Here is a 10000-nt window from a genome sequence, read left to right as displayed (position 1 = left end):
TACAATATTACAAAAACCAATAATATGTTTTGCATGTACCATCATGAAATTAGCATTAGCTTATCTCACTCTTTCTCACAGAACCCCTAGAAACCTTTTGCAGAATCCTAGTGTTCCAGGGAACTCCGGTTGAGAAGCACTGATATATATATATATATATTATTATTATTAGTATTATTATTCAGGCCATATGGCATAGTGGTTAAGAGTGCAGGCTCTTAATTCCGAGTTTAATTCGAGGCGGTGAACTGAACAACAACAACAACAAACTTATTTTCTGGAATGTACGTAGAAAGTTATATCCTAAATAATAATAAAATAATATAAGCATTTTAAAACCAACTATAAAGTACAATAAAATTATTTAAAAACCTATTATGTTATCAAAAAATATAACATATAAAGCATATTACTCTACCACTGGTATTTGAGTACTCTTTTTTCCACCTTGTTTCACATTTATGTGTTTACTCCGGTCTAACCCGCTCCTTGTAAAAGTTTGAGCGACTCTGCACAAGTAGGAAGAACAAACAGCTGAAAAAGATGGAACTTTACCCGCTGGATTTTTCTCAGAAAAATATACCTATCCCTGCACGGAAACAATATATCAAAGGTCTTATAGAGAAAACGGAAGAGTTTATTAGAGACTGAGATGGAAAGCCTTCTTCTTTGATAATAAACAGAAAATAGAAGGTAACAAATATGGATTTAAATCTCCCAGAAACCCGCCACCGATTCCGGAATTAGAAGCCTTCGAGAAAGACCTTTTCGAGCTTATTAGGAAAATTAAATTCCGCAAATTTACCAACCATTGCAAAAAAACATGAGAGAAAAAATTAAGGAGATTAACGACTCGAATAAGATCTTCGTTAATTCTGACACAGACAAGGAACTTATATGCACTTGATAAGGACGTTTATAAACGCCTGATTTCGAATAGTGTCACGGACACATACAAAAAAGACAACACGAATATATACAAAGAGGTGAACTAGAAGCAAGAGGAATAGCTAACGATCTTAAGATTAGCGATAGGATTGAATACCTTTCACCACGACCAGCTTTTATTACTCTGAAAGACCATAAAGACAATTTTAGTAGAAAACCCAAATGTAGATTGATAAATCCGGCTAAAACTGAGATAGGAATTATTAGCAAAAATATTTTGGACCGTATTTTAGTTAAGTTAGATAGTGAAGTAGACTTGAGAATTTGGAAGAATAGTAAGTCAGTTATAGAGTGGTTTAAAGGTATTAGCTATAAGAATAATTGTAGTTTCACACAATTCGACATTATTGACTTTTTTACCCGTCGATATCTAGGACGTTGCTCCTAAGGGCATTGGACTTCGCCAGCAGTATGTCAACATCGATAGCTCGGAAATTGAAATTATTATGCATGCGAGGAAATCGCTTCTGTTTTTCGAGGATTCCACCTGGATTAAGAAGACTGAGGATTCTCTTTTCGATGTACCGATGGGGGCATACGACGGGGCTGAATTATGTATGCTCATAGGAGCCTTTATTCCATAATCTAAAAATAGAATTCCCATTTATAGATGCAGGTCTATATAGGGATGACGGCCTTATAGCCACGCATAATCTAAACGGCCATGAATCAGATAGACTTAGGAAGGACCTTATAGCTTTCTTTCAAAGGATGGGCTTACGGATTACGATAGATACTAACCTGAATAGTGTAGATTTTTTAGACGTAAATTTTAATGTAAGATCGGATAGATTTAAACCTTTCCGTAAGCCCAATGAAAAGCTATCGTATATTAGCAAAGATTCGAACCATCCACCAGTTATCCTTAGCAACTTAGTCAGCAATGTAGGTAGAAGAATATCTTCAATTTCTTCGGACGAGGCAGCATTCCATAATGCTGCACCTTATTACGATAGCGCATTAAAGAATAGTGGATTCTCGGAGAAGATCCAGTTCAACCAGCTTAATGCTAATAATAATGCTGCACGAAGAACTAGGACCAGGAAAGTTTTGTGGTTCAACCCGGCTTTCAATTTGGCCGTAAAGACTAATATAGGTAAGGAATTTTGAGATTAGTCTCTAAGCATTTTAAGCAGGGTCATAAATTCTACAGAATATTTAATAGAAGAACCCTGAAGGTTAGCTATTCTTGTTGCAGAAATTTCGCCTCTTACATTAGCCAACATAATAGGAAGCTAATTGAGATTAGACATGGTGCCGAGCCCATTAAGAAATGTAATTTTCAAAACGAAAGCTCCTGTCCGTTAGAAGGGAAATGTCTAGTGAAAGGAGTAGTTTATAGAGCCAAGGTGCAAGTGGAAGGCTCATCGGAATACAAGACATACACAGGGGCTTCAGAAAATTCATTTAAAACAAGATTTTATTCTCATAAGAATTCTTTTAAATACCCAGAGAATAGGAAGAAAACCAGCCTAGCAAAATATGTCTGGGAACTAAAAGAAAAGGAAGCCCCACCTTTCAACGTGACATGGAGCATTCTGGACAGGGCGGCACCATACAGGCATGGAGCTTACAAATATAATTTCAAGTGCAGGCTTTGCTTATTAGAGAAAATGCACATCTTATTCAAAGACAATAATTCTTTGAATCAAAGAAGTGAGTTAATGAACTTATGTAGGCACGCGGCTAAATTAAATGTCGAATATAAATATACCATATGGATAGAGTATATATTTTGTATTTTGATTTTTGATTTTGATTTTGACTCTTGAGCGCTACGACGGATCTATAGCAAAGTCTTATTGTTTCTACATATATATTAGGAAAAACCTACAAACTTTGTTTTCATGTTATTGTATTGCATAGGATTACCTTGATTATTTATATTACCTTGATTATTTATAAATGACCCAAAATAGGATGTTATATTTTATTTTATTTTATATGTCTTTCGTATATATTTTTATTAATGCGAACAACCTACAAACTTTGTTTTCATGTTATTGTATTGCATAGGATTACCTTAATTATTTATATTACCTTGATTATTTATAAATGACCCAAAATAGGATGTTATATTTTATTTTATATGTCTTTCGTATATATTTTTATTAATGCACCCATTTTTTAAAAGCAATGCTTTTTTTTTTTTTTTTTTTTTAAAAAAGCAATGTTGTCAAAATTAGAATGTTTATATAAGTATGTGTATAGCAAAGCATATGTATTTGTAAGCATGCGTATCTGTGTATGTGTAAGTGAAAGTATGCTTGTGCTTAAGCACGCATACACACGACGGTATGTATATGTATCAATTCAAACTTGTGTATGTATACTGGCCTCTATAGATGCCAATAATATCGCTACAAGTTTTTTCCCCACCCCTCCTTCGTTCCTTTTTCTCTCTTTCCCTTTCTTTCGTTCCCCCTCCTTGCTCAGTATATGAGAATTGCTACATAGATGAATTTTAGCTTGCGTGCGAGACGGTTTGCGTGAATATATGTACACATGCTTTTATGTGTATAATTTAGATTCATATTCATACGTCTGTATATGTATGTATGGCGTTTACGCGCATCCTTTTGTGTATGTTGATATATATATGTGGATTTTAATATAAATATGTATTGCAGTATTTTATAACAGGTTTAATTTCTATGCATTAATTTGTACTGTCTTTATTAACGGCAATAGGTTTTTTTCCTCGTTTTTTTTCCTCAGATTTTATAATTTTTATAATTTTTATAAGTTTTTTTATATATATATACATATATTTTTGACCTTTTTGTTTATCGCTCGAAGATTGACCGTTTTTTCTAAAGGGCCAATCAAACAAGTCCATTTCTTTTTAAAGGTGTAGCGTTTGTAAGAGTATAGATTGAATTAATATATAATTTCCATTCTAGCAAAAACTGTCTGATGAACGGCAACGAGAAACTCAGAGTAACAGATTTTGTTGAATTTTCTGCTGCTTAAAATAAAGTATATATATATATATATATATATTTATATATGCTGTTAGGCGCAGGAGTGGCTGTGTGGTAAGTAGCTTGCTTACCAACCACATGGTTCCAGGTTCATTCCCACTGCGTGGCACCAAGGGCAAGTGTCTTCTACTACAACCTCGGGCCGACCAAAGCCTTGTGAGTGGATTTGGTGGACGGAAACTGGAAGAAGCTCGTCGTATATATGTATATATATATGTATGTGTGTATGCATTTGTGTGTCTGTGTTTGTCCACCCACCATTGCTTGACAACCGATGGTGGTGTGTTTACGTCCTCGTAACTTAGCGGTTCAGCAAAAGCGACTGATAGAATAAGGACTAGGCTTACAAAGAATAATTCCTGGGGTCGATTTACTCGACTAAAGGCGGTGCTCCAGCATGGCTGCAGTTAAATGACTGAAACAAGTAAAAGAGTAAAAGAGTATATACATATATATATATATATACTAGCAGTATCGCCCAGCGTTGCTCGGATTTGTAAGGGAAATAACTATATAAGCATTTTTAGAGATGTAAAGTATAATAGCCATCTCAATATGGCTAACCACAAAGAGGGGGGGTGTTACTGTAGCTTTTTACGTTCTGAGATTTAATAATAAATTTTTAGAGAGTTACTTCCCTTATATATGCCAAAAATGCATTAAAAATGGGAAAAATTGATGGTAAATTTTTTTTTAAATCGTAGACTCATCGTAGACGCGCGCTAATACCCTGAAGGGCTCGATATGAATCACGACTATAAGATACCCGGTTTTGGTTAAACTGCACTGCAAAATGTGGGAGTAGTTAGGAATCTAAATCGTAGGAGACAGACAGCACACAACCTCACTTTTATATATAAAGATATATATATATATATATATATATATATATATATATATCATCATCATCATCGTTTAATGTCCGTTATCCATGCTAGCATGGGTTGGACGGTTCGACCGGCGATCTGGGAAGCCAGAAGGCTGCACCAGGCTCCAGTCTTATCTGGCAATGTTTCTACAGCTGGATGCCCTTCCTAGCGCCAACCACTCCATGAGTGTAATGGGTGCTTTTAACGTGCCACCCGCACAGGTGCCAGGCGAGCCTGGCAATGGACACTGTCGGATTGGTGCAATTTACGTGCCACCGGCACGGAAGCCAGTCGAGGCGGCGCGGGCATCGGCCACGAGTTGGATAGTGCTTTTTATGTACCACCAGTCCAGGGGTCCTGGCATCTGCCGGGTGCCAGTCATAGGATTGGTTCAATTCGATTTCGATTTCACTTGCCCCAACGTGTCTTCGCAAGCAAAGGGTGTTGGCATGGGTGCCTGTCGTCGGATGAGGTTCTATATCGACTTCGCTTGCCTCAACAGGTCTTTGTGTCCAAGGGAGGAAAGGCATGCATAAGTGGGCTGGGCCCACTTGTCCTGCCTGGTCTTCTCACGTACAGCATATTTCCAAAGGTCTCGGTCGCTGGTCATTTCCTCAGTGAGGCCTAAAGTTCGAAGGTCGTGCTTCACCACCTCGTCCCAGGTTTTCCTGGGTCTACCTCTTCCACGGGTTCCCTCACTGCTAGGGATTGAAACTTTCTCACACACCTATCTTCATCCATTCTTGCCACATGACCATACCAGCGCAATCGTCTTTCTTGCACACCACAACTGATGCTTCTTAGGTACAACATTTCTCTCAAGGTACTAACGCTCTGTCGAGTAAGTACACTGACATTACACATCCATTGGAGCATAGTGGCTTCATTCCTCGCGAGCTTACGCATGTCCTCAGCAGTCACGGCCCATGTTTCACTGCCATGTAGCATGGCTGTTCGTACACATGCATCACACACTCTGCCTTTTACTCTGAGTGAGAGGCCTTTAGTCACCAGCAGAGGTAAGAGCTCCCTAAACTTTGCCCAAGGCTATTCTTATTGTAGCAGCTACACTTTCAGTGCACCCACCCCCACTACTGACTTGATCACCTAGATAACGGAAGCTATCAACTACTTCTAGTTTTTCCCCCTGGAAAGTGACGGAAGTTGTTTTCTGCAGATTTTCGGAGGTTAATGCTCCCGAGCATCTGCCACATACGAAAACTATCTTCCCAGTTAGCCTACCTTTGACATTGCTGCACCTCTTATGTGTCCATAGCTTACACTGGGTACATCTTATAGAGTTTCTACCTACACCTTTTCTACAGATCGAGCAGGGCCATCTTCCTGAAGACATTTGTGGATTGTCTACCTTCCTACTTATTAGTACTTTGGTTTTAGCTAGGTTGACTCTAAGGCCCCTCGATTCTGAACCCTCCTTCCACACCTGGAACTTCTCCTCCTGTTCTGATAGTGACTCAGCAATTAGAGCAAGGTCGTCAGCATAGAGGAGCTCCCAGGGGCAACCTGTCTTGAATTCCTCCGTTATTGCCTGGAGGACTATGATAAATAGGAGGGGGCTGAGTACTGAACCCTGGTGGACCCCAACCTCTACTTTGAATTCTTCTGTGTACATGTTGCCAACCCTAACCTTACCTACGGCATCTCTGTACATGGCTTGCACAGCCCTCACCAGCCATTCATCTATCCCTAGTTTCCTCATTGACCACCAGATAAGGGATCGGGGGACCCTATCAAAGGCTTTCTCCATGTCAACGAAAGCCAGGTACAGGGGCTTATCTTTGGCTAGGTATTTCTCCTGCAGCTGCCTTACCAGGAATATAGCATCAGTGGTACTTTTCCCTGGCACGAACCCAAACTGCATCTCATCTAAACTAACTCTCTCTCTAATTAGTGGGCTATGACCCTCTCCATAACCTTCATTACCTGATCAAACAGTTGATACCTCTGTAATTATTTGTATCTAGGGCGTCACCTTTACCTTTGTAGCAGTTGACTAGTATGCTGCTACACCAGTCATTGGGTATGACTCCTTCGTGTATCACCTGGTTGACTATACGGGTGACTAGGTTATAGCCAACATTGCCAGATATTTTGAGCATCTCTGCAGTAATTCCTGATGGGCCTGGGGCTTTCCCTGTCTTCATGCTTCTAATTGCTTTAACTACCAAAGAATTTTCAACTCGGATGGCTGGTCCCTCTGTTGGGTTGACATTTGGCAGACTCTCTTTATCCCATTCATTTTCTTTATTCAGCAACCTTTCATAGTGGCATCTCCAAAACTCTCTGTTTGCATCCTCATTTAGCGCAAGTGAACCATCATCCATGCGAACACACTTCTCTCCTACCACGAAATACCTTGCAACACGAAATACCTCAAGTCTTTCATCCTCACGGCTCAGAACATTGGCAAATTTTTTCTTATCCACTTCCCCTCTGGCTAAATAAACCTGTCTCCTAGCTTCCCTCCTGGCTGTCTGATATATATATATATATATTATATATTATATATATATATAAATAATATAAGAGTGGTCACTATATGGCTCACTCTAGCACCAGTTAATCCAAAAGGTTTCAACCACAAAAATACATGTTTCCCATGAAAGTCAGTACGATTGTTAGCTCACACGGACAGGGCAAATAAAAAATAACAAAAATACAGATTATTTTGGGACAATTGTTTCGCTATTAAGAATTAAATGTAATTTTACTTACAAAAAAATCCACTTGTAGCTCGTCAGCCAAAACTATCTGGATGAAATCCACTCAATCACACGCCAGATTTTACCATAACGATAAATACGCGTGTGGTTCAATTGATTACATCCGACGTTATAATTCAAATGCCCCAACTAACAGCGCGCCAAACTTTCACGGAAAACAAATACAGCATTTAGAAATAAATGCAGCATAATTATAATTAATTAATAAGGGTGAGAGAATTAGATACTAATTTAATAGTATATCTATTCAATTATATATATATATATTGGTTATCTTATGTTATGCTTCAAAGTCGTTTGATTGAAGATGCAAAGGGTAGGTTTAGCATTTTCATACTTATATTCTTGAAATATCATGCCGATGAGTGGAAATGAATTTTACAATTCTAAGCCCGAAACGCATACATGATTAATCGAATGACTGGTTGTTTTTTGTTATTTTATCTTCTTTTGGCCTATGTGAATTATGAGTATTGCTGTCTGTGGAGTTATATTTGTAGTTAAAAGAATTAGTCGGTCTTGACTGCTATTTCTAAATTTTCAGTATGTGGTGAAGCAACTTTTTGCTAAACCCTTGATTATATATATAATTATAAAAAAACTTTTTATATATGTTTTAACCGATAATGGGGTTTTTTTCCATACCGAAGCTACTTGGTAAAATTTGTTTATTATTGAATTAATAATTTTTTACCCTATATCTATAATATATATATATATATATATATATATATATCCTCTTTTTCTCTCTCTCTCTGATTCCTTTGCCCCCTTTCTTTTCTCTCTATTCTCCTCTCACGTGACCGCTGGTCAACCAGCCTTTCGGCTTCTAACCAGCGCCATGAGAAGATCGTTGTCTTCGTCTGCCAAAAAAGGCATTTTTTTCCAAATACGACAGCTAAACTAAGTTGTACTGCCTATTAGTCGTAAGACACCTGCTGTTTTTGTCCTGTTTTTACTATTATTGTTTTTTGTATTTTATATTCGTGTGGCATCGTCCGTTTTTCTGTCCCTGTTTCGTATACATTCGATCCTTTTCCCAAGAAATCTAATGCTCGTAGCTTAGTTTTTCCTTGGGGCTGGCCGGATCGGAGCGATCTGAAGATTAATCAGCCGAAATTGCTAGGATGATCCGGTTCTTGACTGAAGATTGAAGGCTTCGAATGTCCCGTCCGTGTTTTTTGTATCATCTTCTAAATGTTTTTACGTTCTTGTCCCAGTTTGTTTTTTTCACATATAATATATATATATATATATATATATATATATATATATATATATATATATATATATATATTTTATGAGTGAATGTGTATATATATATATATATATATGTTATAAATCCTTAAATCCTTAAAAATGTTTTAGCCCGAAGGCCGCGGCCATGCTGGGGCACCACCGCTGTATGTATATATATATACATATACATACACACACACACACACATACAGAGGAAAATAGTGAGGTTGAGAGAGAGAAAGACAGACAGACAAGCTGATTGAAAGCTATGATTTCTGATTGGAACCAGTGGAATGCACATAAAGGGAGGCAACTGAAGATTTATCAAACTTCTTCAGCAACTTTTCGAGAAACGATTTGGATTTTGGACAACAACAACAAAAAAAATTTAAATGTCTATAAAAATAAAATAAAATACAATAAATTAGAAATTCAAGAAACACGAAAGGGGAAGTGGTGGTGGTGGTGGTGGTGGTAGTCTATGTGTGTGTGTGTGTGTGTTTTAGTGATGTGGTTAGGAATGAAGAAAAGGAAAGAGAGAAAAGATATTTCATGTTTTTCTTGTAAATCCTTCCTTCTCTCTCTCTATCACTCTCCCTCTCTCTATTTAGCCCTCTCTCTTTCTCTTTTTCTCTCTCTACTTCTGTCTCTCTTTTCACTCTCTTTCCCCTTTCTCTTCCTCCCTCTCTCAATCTCCCCTCTCTATCTCTCTCTCTCTCTCTCTCTTTGCCTTCCTCTCTTCCACCCTCTTTCTTTCTAATTTCTCATTTCCCCCTCTCTCTCTTTATCTCTTTATCTCTTTCTTTCCCTATCTCCTTCTTTCACACACAAACACACACCACACACACTCTCTCTCTCTTTCTCCCCTACCTTCTTCTCTCTCTCTCTCTTTCTCCTCTACCCCTTCTCTCTCTCTCTCTCTCTCTCTCTCTCTCCTTTTATTTGGTATTTTTGATTGATTTCACAGAATTCTTTTTCTTCTCTCTTTTCCATTTCTTTTCGTTTCTTTCCAATTCTTTCCCCAACTTCATTTCAATAACAAAGAACGGAAAACACCAAAAACAAAACTAAACAAAGCAAAACTGACTGTCCATCTTCATTTGAAGAACATTCTGTTAACCACCATCCCCTCCTACACACACAGCACCACAGCAGTTGTAGTGGCAGCAGCAATAGTAGTAGTGGTAGTGGTGGTGGTGGTAGTAGTAGTATTAGT

The 10000-nt window shown here is 37.8% G+C and overlaps 1 protein-coding gene across 1 annotated transcript in view; it reads right to left on the bottom strand.

Annotated features, from left to right (window-relative positions):
* The window catches only part of LOC115211703 (protein Hoatz homolog), a 104271-nt gene that overhangs the window by 44288 nt on the left and 49983 nt on the right, over window positions 1–10000 (bottom strand). The gene's annotated exons all lie outside the window — the stretch shown is intronic.

This window comes from Octopus sinensis, linkage group LG5 (assembly GCF_006345805.1).
Source record: "Octopus sinensis linkage group LG5, ASM634580v1, whole genome shotgun sequence".
Lineage (NCBI taxonomy): Eukaryota > Metazoa > Mollusca > Cephalopoda > Octopoda > Octopodidae > Octopus > Octopus sinensis.
The sequence above is the reverse complement of the archived record's forward strand: the minus strand, read 5'-3'. Positions and strand labels throughout refer to the sequence as shown.